Below are 13,520 nucleotides of genomic sequence, written 5' to 3'. Positions count from 1 at the left end.
AAGCTCAAGGCACTTTTCCCAGAAATAGATGGCACCTCTGAAGGGTTCTTAAAGAGATTAGCATAAAATTATGATCAGTCATTCACCTTAAATTCTCAGAAGTTTTTTCAGTCCCAAAAGGTGATGGCTGAGAAACTGCACACAGCCTTCTGAGGAGAGGCATCATGGAGGTATAGGAAGCACAGTTCTCAGGTGTGTCCCTACGACTCTCCTTCCCCACTTCCCCGACCTCAGTACCAGATGGCAGAGAGACTAAGCTCTTTAAAGTCTCCCACAAAAGCTTGGGAGCACCAGACCAAGAATTTGAGGACTGTCCTTCGCACAATGCAAGCAGGCAGAGATGTTGGGTTGCAACCCAGATGGATGCGGTGAGCTATATATCCCGAGGCTCATCTCACTGGATATCAGCAGAGAAATATCTGCAAAGCACAGACACCTGGCACCAGCCTGGCAACCATTCCTACACCTGAGCATGCAAATGGTGAGAACCCCGTACTTCATGTCCTGGGCCATTTATGTTCGCAGGTTTAGGGGGGAAATGGGACATTTTTCTCATATGACTATAAAACCTTATTGTAACAAATAATTAATATTGAAGTCCATGTTTAGAGTTTTGAAGAAACATTAAGACAAAAAATGACCTAGAATTTTAACCAACCAAGGTAAGGGGAACCCTGAGTGGGGAGAAGCTGGGAAAAGGAACAACAGGAAGCAGGGATGCTAATGTCTGCAGAAGCTACATCCAGACAAACCGATGGTTGGGCTCTTCCATTTCCAGAAACTGACACTATTCCAACACAACCTCCCACTTCAGAGAGAAAGGAAGGGAACTCTTCCTTCCAGTGTGTTGAACTCAAAGAGCTGACAATGTCCCCTTCTGAAGGGGAGTGAGTCTGGTCATCCAGCTGTGGTAGCACCCCACCCTACCTCACCCCTCCCATCTTCCTTTCCTTCAACCCATGGAATAAGTATTGTGGGTTACATCAGGTTTTTTCTTTAAAGGACGTTATGATCATGTTCACTCCTGATCCTTGTGAGCATGCTGGTGAGCACCTGGAAGGTCTGAATCTCCGACAGGCACAGATGTTCCCACATCAAAGCCTAGGTCTTAGAGCAGGGGTGGGGAACGTCCAGCCCGAGGGCCATATAAGGCCCGCGAAGTCACTTGGTCTGGCCCTGCCAAGATATTAGGGGTGAGGTAACTAAATGTTTGATCAAATATAGCAGGCTACTTTTTAAGTTGATAATTGTTTGGCCTGTGAATAATGTCATAAATATCAAGTGGAGAAGGAGAGAGAGAGAGAGAGAGAGAGAGAGAGAGAGAGAGAGAGAGAGAGAAATATCGATCAGTTGCCTTTGCCTTCTGTTCTCACTCCAACTAAGAATCAAACCTACAACCCACATATGTATCCTGACCAGGAATTGAATCAGCAACCTTTCAGTGCACAGGTCAACACTCCAACCAACTGAGCCACTCCGGCTGGACAGAAAGGTGTTCTTATGAGCTTAGAGCTAAGACACAGAGAATCACTGTGGGGTATGCAGATACTTCCACTTTGTACGGCCTTTCCTATGGGGCACTCACATTCTGAAGTGTGCCTGTCCTGACAGGATAGTTGCATAATAATGACTAGTGTTTTGTTTTTTTCCTCTAAAGAGCCAACTTGCCTCCAAGGTGGGAATAAATATTTGTTTGGGTGTGTCTTGTCATGATAGTCATCATTGTCATCATCATAACAACAATAGCAACAATTACTATTACTCACAGTTATTATTTAGTGGGTACTTACTATATGCCAAATACACAATAGTAACTCACTCTGCATATAATCCCTCATATTGTACAGGTAAGAAAACCAAATCTCATGGAGCGTCAAAGTAGGTAATCTGGCTCTAAATGCCATGTATCATCAACCACATTTCACTGCCAATTCCATCCATTTTAGAATGAATAATCAAGAACAATCAGCTCATTTTGAGACAAACTTCTCTCATTAAAGGACCTGGTGTTCATTTCTTCAACAAGCATTTCTGAACAGTCACTATGTGCCCATGCCTTCACTGTGTTTGCTCACATGATGTACGTGAGCCCCACCCTCAAGAATAGGACAAACTCGCCCAAAGTTAATGTCCTCCTGGAGGCCTCTAGGGTCTCTGTCACCTAGCTTCCTCGGCTGGCTCTACCCCTGGTCCTGCTGCACATCTTCCTTTCACATTTCAACAGAAGAGCTTGAAATATAGTCAATCAATATATATATGAGAAAAATGACCAATCTCTGATGCTTTGAAATTATAGATCCATCATTCCAAATCTTCTACAATACTTCCTCTTAAAAAATAGTAAACAAGAGATTCCTAAAAGTAGTATTATAAGTAAGACAATAATTTAAATAGTGGAAAATGGGTTTAGAGGTTGGATTTCTTGTCTGTGGACGCACAGCTGCTCATTTGGTGGGTTTAGGTCCAGTTGACAAAAAAAGAAAAAGAAGTTAGTTTCTCTCTGTTCCACTACGGTATCTTCAGTACCTGGGTTCCTTCTAACTCATCACTCTGTCATCCAAAGATGAGACTCTTTGTCTTCACGCTGCCAGATGATAACATTCCCATCCAGTAAGGAGAAAAGGATAGAAAAAAAGAAGCAGCAAAGCTACCCAGTGTCACTTCTGCTTACATCTCAGTGGCCAGAATTTCTATGGACACACCTGGCTCTTAGGGGGACTGGGAAATATAGTCTGTGTTTGTTAGCTAAACTTTCTGCTACTAAGGAGAAGTTATATTGGGGAAGAGCTAACCATCTCTGTTGTACCTGCTAAACAGTACAACTGAGATAGGAATTGTGATCTGAGGGACTCCAGAGACCCTACTCCATCAAGATCAGGTAAGCTTTGGTGAGAGGATAAAGAGGGTAGAGGAGATCAAATATATGGAGACAGAAGGAGGCTGGGCTTTGGGTGGTGAGCATACAATAGAATATAGAGATTTTGTATTATAAAGTTGTATACTTTATATAGTGTTATTAACCAATGCTAGCCCAATAAATTTAGTAAAAAAATAAATAAATAGGAAAAAAAAGATCAGGCAGGCTTTAATTCCTATTTTTATAGCAGAGACCATTGGTCCTCTCTTCTTTGCTGCATGAAAAAACTTCTAAGTATGATGTTAAAACTTTCTATAACCTTTCATTAGCTTTCAATTCAATAGCTAGGAACTATCTTTAAGCTAATTTGTATGGTCTTTGGTGCTTTTAAAATACACATGCTAATTCTTTGATACTCCTTCCTTCAAAAGATGGAGCCTAATTCCACTTACCTTGAGTGTGGGCTGTGTTGTGGCACACTGTGTGCCACACTCTGCCAATCTGTGACATCGGAGACAAGGTCATAAAAAGATCATTCATACTAGGAAAAGCCAAATCCTAAGTCATGAAGTCACTCAAGCAGTCCTATGTAGGCCCTCGTGGGAGGAACGGAGGCCTCCAACCAAAAGCCGTTTGAGTGAACTTGAAATTGAATTTCCCAGCCTTAGTCAAGCCTTCAGATGATTGCAGTCTCCACAAAAGTCTTAACTGCAACCTTTAGAAAGAATTTGGGCCAGACCAGCCATTTACACAACTCCTGAATTCCTGATCCACAAAAACTGTGAGATTAAAATGTTTTGTTTTTGTTTTTCTTTTAAACCAGGAAGTTGGAGAATAATTTCTTACACAGCAATATAGCAATACAATGTAAATTCAGTGATCTTCTGGCTTGAGAATTCGAGGAGGTAGATATGACAATCTTGAAAGAGAAATTTTAATTTCAAATGTCTATGTCCTAGTTCATCACCCACTTTTTAATTATTTGGCGCAGTGGTTAGATGAGATGCCCTGGATACCACTCTGAAGAGGAAAGACCCGTGAACCCTCCTGCTAGAAAATATTGCTAACATCCCATCCCTGAGTAGTCCCAGGAAACAGCTGAACCTGCTGTTGGCCAATTACCGCCAGGAGAAACAGCCCAGTATCAATGAAGCCAACATCAAAATAATGAATTTTGGCAAACTCTCTTCAGCAGCCAGATGGAGAATGCTGAACAATTCTACTCAATGGGTTAACTTATTTAGTTATCTGGGGAAGCACTGTAGGACTTAATTACCTAGACCTATTAGGATGCACTTCTGTTGAAAGTGAAAGGTTCCACAGGAATAATTTCGAAGTTATTTTATGATAGAAATGAATGGTTGGTAACTCCTACTCCTCAAATACCCCAAGTCAAGGTCATGATAGATAGATGCAGATTCTTAAACTTCCATACAAGATATCACTTCTTCCTGCTACCTCAAACAGGGCTCTTAAGGAATAGAAACCAGAGAAACATTCCACAGTGTACTTAGAAACCTGATGGGAAGGCTTTTTAGACTACAATCTACCCTCATCTCTGCATCTGCAGAGTCTAAGATTAGCACCTCGTCCTTCATTGACAATCACCACTATCATAAGCCACTACTACTAGTGGAAATAGGTATTTTTTTAAATCCTCAGAAATTTGAGAGTGAGAAAAGTTGAAAGCCACCAATATCTCTAAAAAAAATACAAAATGCTTGTATATTGGGTATTTTTATTATGGGCCAAGGGAACCTATTTGTAATACAGATGAGAAGACTATTATTTTAATGGGACACATTAAGGCTATCATTGGAATAATGAAATTCATATTACCATCTCGCCCCAACCAATTGAAAGCTTGGAGCTAAATTTAATGCTTACCCACATGTATTAGTTTTAAGGGCTGTCATATTTCTTCCTCTTTATATGTGGGCTTTTTATTTCCTATTCCTCTTCTGACAGCCTTTGCAGTTCATTATTCTTCCTTATCACATGATGTCTCAATCACTTTTGGAAACAGGTAGCATATAGATTATAAATGAGTAAAACGAAAGCAGCAGGGACGGTACTCAGGTTTTTCCTTCTTGGCCGTGGCTATCAAAATACATTCTCAGAACAAGATGCAGGAAACTACAAGATGAGGTAGACAAATGTCCCTTTGAGGAGTGGGCCCTTGGAAGCAGGCACCATCAGAGAAATCTCTCGCTGCTCTGCTAACAAAGCTTCACAACTCTCCACAAAACACTTCTCTTTCAAGGCTCAAAGGCAGGTCAAGCCTCCAAGAGGAAGTACCCACAGAGATAAAAGACCCCCACAGTAAGACTAATGCCGGGCTTGGGAGCAGAGCTGTATACCTGGCAGTTTTACCCTTGTATTGTCTCCTCTGGAGGAGTGAACTTTGAGCCATCAACTTCTTTAAATAAGATTTATGATCTTCTCTTCTTATGACAGTAATGTTTCTGCCTCCATAAAAGGGCTGTAGAAGGAAGTGTCTCAAAAAGGCAAGTAGGGTATGCCTCTGGGATGTTTAAATCAACCAGCAAAAGTGGGGGGAAGTCGGGGGAAAGGGTAGGGGAGAATCTTCTTTACAAGAAAATACATGAGGGACCAGATGGGTGGAGGTGAGGAGGGGCCGATCAGAATGCATGGCACAGGAGCCAGCCCCCTTCTATATGAACCCATGCCCACCACCAGCCCTTCCCAGGCTGCATGCAGGGCACCTCTGCTCTGGGTGAGGAGCATGCTGGGCTCACACAGAGCTTTAAAAATATCTCTCCACCCACTGAAAGTTTGATTCATCAGCCAAGTTCTCAGCCATGTGTCACAGTGGTGGCAGTGAATCAGTGGTGACATGAGAGTGCAGGGAAGGCACAAAGGGTCTTATCTAGCAGGGAGGAGGATGCAGAGCATAAAAGTTAAAAGGCATGAGCTCTGACGACAGGTAACAGTTTGCATCCCAGTTCCAACACATGCTAGTGATGCTACTAGGTGATTTAATGTCCCCGTTTTCCACATTTGCAAAAATAGGGTTAATAATAGCACCTGTATCATAGGTTATTAAAAGGATTAAATGAATTAATTCATATAATGCACGTTGAACAGTTCCTAGGACACAGTAAGGACTCAGCTGTGATGATGTTGGTGATGGTAATGATGATGATCATGACCACAATGACGATGTTGAAACTGAAAAGATGAATATGTGTTTCCCAAGTAGACGGGTTGTTCCCAACAGAAGCTGTACAACTGAAGAACTGAACAAAATCTATACAGCATCTGCTTTCAGGCCCTGCACAATAGTCAGTACAAGACTGTAATTGTGGGGAGAAGGGACATGCACATGGTGAGCCCCGTGTCGCCCTGGCTTTGGGCCTGGGGACAATTTCCCAGTGACAGTTCATTCTTTGGGGAGCTAAGGGAGCTGGAATCTGTGGGGTAAGGCAGCCTAGAGAAGAACACTTCAGAGAGGGGCCCCAGAAGCCGGCGTGGGCTCCCTGTGAATACTTAGCTGAAGGCTGGGCTACACTTGCACAAGTTGAGATGAAACCAGACTACCAGGAAGCAGCTGCTATGAGTTTGAGAAAGAAAACAGATACTAGAATTTAAGCAGCCCTAGGAGATGTCTGAAAAAACCTCATTAACATCCCACCAGCGTCCAGCTGAGACACTAGGAAGATCACACTGTAAGAATAAGGAACCACTGTAAAAGCCTACTTCAGACCCACCCTACCCAAACAAAAATCAAGCCCTGACCAGATCCAGGAGGAAGGCGGAGTTTGGGGGCTGAGTCTCTACCACATTAGCGGGGCTGGGGAGGCACCTTGGCATTTCCACAGACATGCCCTAACCGAGCATAAAACCTGACCCACACACATTTAAGGTGGTCAGCTAGTAATGGAACAAAGAGCAAAAAGCAACCCTCTTCAGAGAAAGATAACAGAATACAGAGTCTCTATAATATAGTATTCACCATGTTCGGTAAACAGTCAAATGTTAGCAGACCTGCAAAGATATCTTTTAAATATTGATCATAATCTGGAAAAAAAAAGACAACAGAAACCAAACAAGATGGCCTAGAGCCTAGATATTGGATTTAGTACATGAAGACTTTTAAGAGCTATTATAAATATAGGCAAATATGTCCAAAGAATTTTTAACGCTGATTTAATGAGTAAACAGATAGAGTGTTTCATTAGAGAAATGGAAACTATAAAAACAGAACCAAGTTAAAAATTCTAGAACTGAAAAAAAATGTGTGTGTGTGTGTGTGTGTCATGTGTTGAGAGAAGGTAGAGAGGAAGAAAGCAAATGCTTCCCCATACCTATTCTCCCTCCACCAAAATAAAATTGATGTCCTTGTCTGTCTTGGCTAAGGGGCTTCCACTCAGAAAAACAAATAGGACAGGGAACCTCATGTTTTGAATAAAGCAAATTAGTAATTGGTGACAAAATTTAAACAGCAAACACTGCAATATGAATAATTAAATCCAAAATCCCTGTGGATTTGAAATGTTTTTAAAAGTTAAAATAAATGTTAAATATGTGTATATTTATATACTTGTAGGACAAAAAGTTATAAACAGAGGGGTAACCTCATCAAGTATGTAATTGGGAAGCATCCCTCCACTAAAATGGAACTGAACTGACACAGGGTGATGTCATGGGTGAGGTACAAGGAGATCTACTCCCCGTGACTGCAGTGTCTAGGATGCGAGGACGTGGCCACAGACAATGGAAAATGTGCTCAGAGAGGAAGGAATACGTATAAGTCGATCTGCAGGACTTTGCCACTTAGAGGTGGGAAGTAAGAGAAAAAGAGGAATCGAGGATGATTCCCAAACTAGCACTGTGGTTGACAGGGTATAATGTGATATAACTTCCTGGGGAAAATTTCACAGGAGGGGCAGTTTGGGAGAACAAAGAAATCCATAGGGCCCTGGATCTTTGGAGTTTAAGAAATGTGTGGGATATCTACACAGGACTATAGGTAGCAAGTATAAAATTCAGGAGGGCCCAGGCCGGTGTGGCTCCATTGGTTGGAGCATCAGCCTGTACACCAGATGTGGTGGGTTCAATTGTTGGTCAGGGCACATAACCAGATTGTGTTTCATTCCCAGTGGGGGCAGGTGCTGGAGGGAATGATGGATGTTTCTCTCTCATATCAATGTCTCTCTCTCTCTCTCTCTCTCTCTCTTTCTCTCTCTATCTCTCTCCTCCCCTTCTCTCTTTGAGGTCAATTAAATAAATAAATAAATAAAATTCAGGAGGGAGGCAGGAAGTGAAGATATAGATCTTGAGGTGGTCGGCATGTATACGCCCATGAGGAGGACAAGAGAAACCAACTCCAGGAGACAGCAGTGTGTAAGGAGTTGTCAGGAGGGGAGGGACACACAAGGAGCAGTGAAAATAACAGAGGCAGAAAAGAGGTAGGAGGAGAGCCAGCTAGTGACATGATGCCAAGACAGTGACAACTTCAAAACCAAAGGTGTGACAAACACTGCCAGATGCTGCAGAAAGTACAAAATAAATACTGAGTGTCCAGCGGATTGGGCAAAGGTGGGTCACTGAGGAAAGTGGCTGTATGAAGAGTAACTCTGGAGCAGTCCAAATGAATTGAGCCAACTGCTAACATGGGACTTCATGATGGAAGGGTGGCAGGCTGATCCATGCACCCCCAAAACTGAGATAAAAATACTCCCAAAATATATGTGTGAGCACATCACCAGGAATAGTAATTTTGAGATACGTCCACATGTCAGAGCCTGAGGAGAACTTCCACGAATTCCCCACTAATTCCAACGCTGATGAAACTGGGGAAACACAACTGCCACCCCGAGAACCATAGCGGCCCACGGGAAGGAAGGCTTTCACTCACCACCACCATTTGTTCTTGCCAGGGACCCAGAGGCTACAGTGGCCATCAAAGCAAGCAACTGTTTCCATGGTGATCTGTTCCCCAACCCAAACCCACCTCGGCAGCACCCCTTTTCTAAGCTCCTTTAGAAAACACCCCTCTGAGAGTGAGCAGAGCCAGGGGTTGGTGCGGCCATCCTGGATCATGGGCAGGGCAGATGAGAACCGGGATGTACCTGGGGGGTTACTGACTGCTGTGTCCCAGTTTGGGAGCAGGAAGGAGAGCAGGAGAGGGAAGGACAAAGGCTGGTGTAATTCTGTGGCACAGGGAACCAACCCAACAGGATGGGCCATCCAGATCCGCTTCGGCCCTGAATGAGATAGCTGCATGTCTTCTAGAAACAGGGCTCTCCAGTCTGGGGCTGGAAAGGGGAAAATTTTCCCAGATCTGGGTAAAGTGAAGATAGAACAGAGAAGGCTGAAGCGTCATGATAAACCTTGCTTGCTCACAGTCACTGGCCCTACAAAGAACAATAATGGTTGAATCACAAAGCAGAACAGAAAAAAGCAAAAGGGACCATATAAAAACAGCTTCTATTGCAAAATAAAGACAGCATTAGGCTAGATAAAAAGACTTTATAGCCTGACTGGTTTGGCTCGGTGGATAGAGCGTCGGCCTGCGGACTGAGGCGTCCCGGGTTCGATTCTGGTCAGGGGCATGTGCCTTGGTTGCGGGCACATCCCCAGTGGGGAGTGTGCAGGGGGCAGCTGATCGATGTTTCTCTCTCATCGATGTTTCTGACTCTCTGTCCCTCTCCCTTCCTCTCTGTGGAAAATTAATAGGATATATATATATTTTTTTTAAAAGGCTTTATAGCCCTAACCAGTTTGGCTCAGTGGATAGAGTGTCGGCCTGCGGACTGAGGGGTCCCAGGTTCAATTCCAGTCAAGGGCATGTACCTTGGTTGCGGGCACACCCCAGTGGGGAGTGTGCAGGAAGCAGCTGATCGATGTTTCTCTCTCATCGATGTTTCAAACTCTCTATTCCTCTCCCTTCCTCTCTGTAAAAAATCAATAAAATATATTTTTTTAAAAAGGCTTTATATATACATATGTAAATTATGTATATATGTAATATATACATGTATATTACATTGATATATACATACATTATATTAATATACATTATATAAATTATTTTAAATTTTATAATAATTTAAAATTTGTAAATGACAGTAGACAACTAAATCAATGTTGTAGAAGACACACTCAAGAAGGAATGCAGACTGCAGAGGTGCAAAAGAGAAAAATAATGTGAGAAGAGATGGGTAAAGTGAAAAACGAATGGAAATCTAGCATTAAAATGAGAGGCCTTCCTGAAGAACAAACAGAAATAATAACCATCAAAGATGTGAAAGCAAAAGAACCTAAGCTCAAAGGAAGACTTGAGACAGTAATACAAGGGGCTGACACTGTTACTGACAAAAATCATGTGAAATACTTATACCCAGACATTTCATAACTGCTATGAGGAAGCCCTGAGGAGAGCACACCCTAGCACAGCTGCTACAGAGGGGGGACGCTGGCTTAGAAACTGGAAACCCAAATATCCATCCTGAATAGAATGGACATAGAAATTGAGTTATAGTATCAATAGTGGAATACCATATATTAATGAACATGAATGAACTTCTGATAGAGGCAATTTTAGTTTAAGATTAAGATAGCATCATAAGGCTATTCAATAAATAGCATTTCAAAAACTGTTTATTATAATTCATATGTCTAATAAAACTTCACATGACACCCTGTAGAACTGCAAGATTCCTCTAATGAATATACATGAACTCCCTGGGTATACTGCAAACTCTTTGGGGAGAGGCAATGAATATTATGCCTATTTGATTTCTTCCTCCATCCAGAATGCACTTGGGTAAGCATTCCCGCAATGAATGAATGAACAGGAATGAATGAATGATTGTCTCAACCAATTCATCGTGGCTGAGTTTGCTTGTTGGGTGATGCTCAACTCCAGTCTGGCCAACTTGCAGCAGCTTTGCACTATTTCCTCCTGAGCTTTGTGTAAAGAGAAGAAACAGAAACTTTCCAGAGTGAATGGCAGCTGGAGATGGCGTGCATGGAGAGAGGCTCTTGTCCCGCCTGTTCTCCGTGGGGACCCACCCAGGGGTTGGGCTCCTTTGACCTTTACCTTGAAGGAAAGGGGCATTCTGTTCCTGGTGATAAGCACCAACCAACCTATCCCCGTGGTGATCCTGAAGCAGGAGGCTGCAGGGTGAGGAGAGGGGAAGCAGAAAGTGAGGGTGGTACCCAACTATTATCTGCACCGGATTAGCAGGACCACAAAGGATGCTCCACTGTCCACCAGTGTCCAACACATCACGTGCCTGTGCAACACCTCGAGACCTCTGAGGATAAATGAGTGGCCTGGAACAGCAGGACCGAGGACAGCTTGACAGGAGGCAGCCCCAAGAGAACAGCAAGCAGGCAAAGGCTCGGAGACCTCGGCTCCCTGAAGCACCAGGCAGTCACCCGGACCGATTCTTGCCAGCTGGTTTTCAGACCCTGCCCCCCAGCTCTAAACTCAGTGCACATCTGCACAGCCCTGCCCGAGCGCCACGATGCTCATAAGAAAGCATGAACAGTCGTAACTCAGGGGTCACCTTGGCAAAAAACAATGAAGTAGAAGAAATCTTCCGTCAGAAAATACATGGATTACCCTCCTGAAGGACAGACAGCGCCTTCACCAGCGCCCTCAGGTCCTGAAGTCCCGCTTCCTCCCACCAGGGCTCCCAGCAGGCTTCCCTCCTGAGCCTGCCCACCTGGACTACAGGAGTCACTTCCTGCTCATCTCCCCTGCTAAGAAGGAGCCTTTCTTTCTTTTCTTTTCTTTTTTCCATTGATTTCAGAGAGGAAAGGAGAGGGAGAGAGAGGTAGAAACATCTTTGATGAGAAAGAACCATTGATCATGCCTCCTGCACGCCCCACAGTGGGGATTGAGCCCTCAACTGAGAATCGAACCATGACCTCCTGGTTCATAGGTCGACACTCAACCACTGAGCCATGCTGGCTGGGCAGAAGGCACCTTTCAGCCCTGCCCAGCTGCCTGGCTCTGGGTGAAACAGCTGGTGAACTCTGATGTTTGCTCAAGAACATGCAGGGTGTTGCAGCCAGGTGCTCAGAGCGGGGAACAGGGCTGAAATCTCACCAGCCATCCTCTTGAAAGGCCGCACCCAGAGGTGGCCCAGATTCAACAACAAAAAACAAACAAACAAACAAAAAACCGCCTTGCTCTGAGAAGTGTTGGAGAAATCATCTCTTGGTTATTCGCAAGGTTGGGTAGCAGACGGAGAGAGGAAGGGAAGTGGAAAGCAGGATCTGGGACAGCCACAGGGGATCTTCAAACTTCATTTGGTTAGTAATCTCGCATCTTCGAGAGTTGCCAGTTCTTGGCCTCTGTTCAGCAAAACCACTCAGGGCGCTCCTGCTAACTGACAAACCCAGGGGACCTACACAAACACACCTGCAAACCGGCCAAATCAATGCACCCCCTGCCCTCATCTCCGCTGGGGGCCAACTCCTCGGGGTGTGGGGAGCCTGAGCCTCGCCTCACCTGCCCAACGCGGCCAAAACTAACGAAGGCTGGGCTCCCGTCACAGGCAGTTAGGGCTCTCCTGCATGCGTCTGTGTCCTGACTATTCTCTGGCCAACTGAAGCCCGGTAGAGCTGAGGGTCCTGCTGTCCTCTCGGGCCACCACTCTGTCCAGACCACAGTGAGCAGCGGCTGCCCTAAGGAGCCTGGCCTTGCCCACTCACTCTGACACCCCAGCCTCCTCTGGACCCAGCCCACCCACCTCTGCCAGGCCGCTGCTCATTCATACAAATAAGCAAGCCCCTAGGGAAGCGTGCCAGCAAAATAAACAAGGGCAGGGAAAGTTATCACACGGCCCTATCCTTCGATTCCCTCGTCTGCTGCAGATCATGAAAGCAAGTGTGGCTTCCCTGGCCCTGCACTGAATCTGCCCACCTTCCCCGGTGAAAAAGGAGCGCAGAGAAGGCACGCTGGCTCAGACCATTACACTTAAAAGCAAAGATGGGAGCCATCTGGGGTAATTTCGGCTTCTCTCTTTTAGAAAATAAATTAGTAGACTTCGTGTTTTAAAATGTGTTACAAGGAACACAGCATTCCAAAACACTGGGGAAAAACCGGTTCTGGTTTGGCCTCAGCAGATGTGGCACCTAGGCAAACAACTGGCTGAATCAACCTAATTCTCTATTCCAGAAAATAATTCCTTCTCTCTTGCTTTAATTTTCTTTTTATCGGGGGTTGGATTACCAATGGGGACACAACAGGGCAGTGTCCCAGGACGAAGTCAGTCACTGAGTTCTCAGGTTTTTCCCCATCCCTCATTCTGCCCCGAATCCTCAGGGCTGAACTGTGTTACGAAGGAACAGAGGCGATAAAAATTATCGCTGTCCACCTCGACGCAGCTTCCAGACAATTTCTCAGCTGGGCAGGATTCAAAGCACGTGGCCACACGTCAAGAGACGGCCATTAACAAGGCTTCGCCGTCCCCCACAGCTGGGCCCCAGCGTAAATGACAATATGGGAACAGGATGACACCGTGTGTGACGGAGATTCCATAAACTGGAAAATACACTTGGGGAGTTGAAGGCTATCCTCCCAGTCAGTAGCCAAGGAAACGGAACTATCCACCATCCATCTCTCAGGCCTCAAGGTCCATCCCACACAAAGAAATCCTTCGGGCAGAATTTCTCTGAACTC

General features: G+C 44.6%; 1 protein-coding gene across 2 annotated transcripts in view; it reads right to left on the bottom strand.

The window, feature by feature from the left end:
- CALN1 (calneuron 1) overlaps window positions 1–13,520 on the bottom strand; it is a 446,046-nt gene that overhangs the window by 278,415 nt on the left and 154,111 nt on the right. The gene's annotated exons all lie outside the window — the stretch shown is intronic.

This window comes from Myotis davidii, unplaced genomic scaffold (assembly GCF_000327345.1).
Source record: "Myotis davidii unplaced genomic scaffold, ASM32734v1 scaffold424, whole genome shotgun sequence".
Taxonomy (NCBI): Eukaryota; Metazoa; Chordata; class Mammalia; order Chiroptera; family Vespertilionidae; genus Myotis; species Myotis davidii.
This window is presented reverse-complemented; position numbering and strand designations above follow the sequence as displayed.